Source organism: Mustela lutreola, chromosome 14, assembly GCF_030435805.1.
Source record: "Mustela lutreola isolate mMusLut2 chromosome 14, mMusLut2.pri, whole genome shotgun sequence".
NCBI lineage: Eukaryota > Metazoa > Chordata > Mammalia > Carnivora > Mustelidae > Mustela > Mustela lutreola.
In genome coordinates, this window is record NC_081303.1 from 70,864,333 (window position 1) to 70,866,044 (window position 1,712).

A 1,712-nucleotide genomic window follows, 5' to 3' on the forward strand; every position below is an offset into this window, starting at 1 on the left:
TGGGAGGACTTGTTTTAAACTTTTTTTTTTCTTACAGACTTTATTTATTTATTTGACAGACAGAGATCACAAGTAGACAGAGCAGCAGGCAGAGAGAGAAGGGGAAGCAGGCTCCCTGCTGAGCAGAGAACCCAATGCGGGGCTTGATCCCAGGACCCTGGGATCATGACCTGAGCCGAAGGCAGAGGCTTTAACCCACTGAGCCACCCAGGTGCCCCATGTGAGGACTTTTTTATCTTTTTGCATTGTATTAAAAGAAGAGGTGTCAAAGATTAGTAACGTCTTGATAAAAACTTACTAGTTGGGTCTGGTGATCTAAGGCCGAAAGACAGAAGACATATGACACTGGTCCGGGTTCAACAGGAAGTATGTCTTTGAGTAAGATGCCAATCTAGAATTTCTGAAGACATAGACATGAGACCCAGCAACACTTGTAAATGGCCAGAGAGGATTGAACATTCCTAAAGAGAAAGAAAAAGGAAGAGAGAGAATACAAAGTTGGGTTTTCAGCAGCTCTTGGCAACTTCATATTCTTTCTTCTTTCTTCCTTCTCTGGGCAATGACTAGATGGTAGATGTGTGGTAATACACCCGTAGCAATTACATATTTCAGGAAGACATCTTGCTAGAAGTATGAAAGTAATATGGTTCAATCTTATGAAATGAATGAATTAATTTGGGAAATTTCATTTCTATTTCCAATGTTTCTTTGGCCCCGAACAGATGCCTATGTTGACCGTATACTACCTTTATGTAGATAAATGTATTCCTCTACTCAATTTTGAGCAAGTATACAAGAAGAATGATGAGCATGATAGTTTCATGAATGACTCTGGAGGCCCAGGAGCTGGCAAAGGACACTCCTCAGGGGGAAAACCTTTGCACAGTCTTACTACCGTTAGGTCTCAGGGGCCATGTCCTCAGCTTCTTCCAGCACTTCCTGAAACAGCTGGGTTCAAATTTTTAAACTGCTTGGCTTATGGGCCCAAATATTTATTCACATCACCTCTGACACCCCCCCCCCACCCGTACAAGGCCCCTGTCATTCTTCTAACAGGAAGTGCAGGCTTCTACTAGAGAACGTTCCTGTATTACATGTAGTTTAATCATAATATAATTGTATTCATTATGTTATATAGCATACCCATAATATGTAATTTATATAATCAATATAATCACATAATACAATTATGTATAGTAGAATTATACGTAATATAATTATATAACTGTAATTCCATAATGTGAGTCGCTACCATTTATTGGGTGCATATTGTGTCAACACATTCTTCTTATTCCCTGTCCCCTCACCTTTCACCTAATAATGCTAACTTGCTCTTCAAGTCTCAGCTGGGCTGTCAGTTCCTTCAGAGAGGCTTCCCCACACTCTCCGTGCCTGGGTTAGAGTCCCCTGCTGCTCTCCCAGTTCCCAGTATTTTTCTTTCTTGCAACGCTTAGCAGACATATGGGAATTGTCTATTTAATTGCAATTAAATTAAAAGCAAGAACATGAGCTCCATGAAAGGAGAGGGAAGAGTCGTCCTGTTGCTCTGTCTAGTGTCCATTTGCAGACGAGTGCTTGGTGTGCAGAAGGCGTTCAACAAATAGTTCCCTAATAAATAATTAATTAATGCTAAGCATTTTGTATTATATAATGGGAAAAAAATTATCATCGTAACACATAGACCAATGTTTCTCCAATCGGCTCGCTCACAC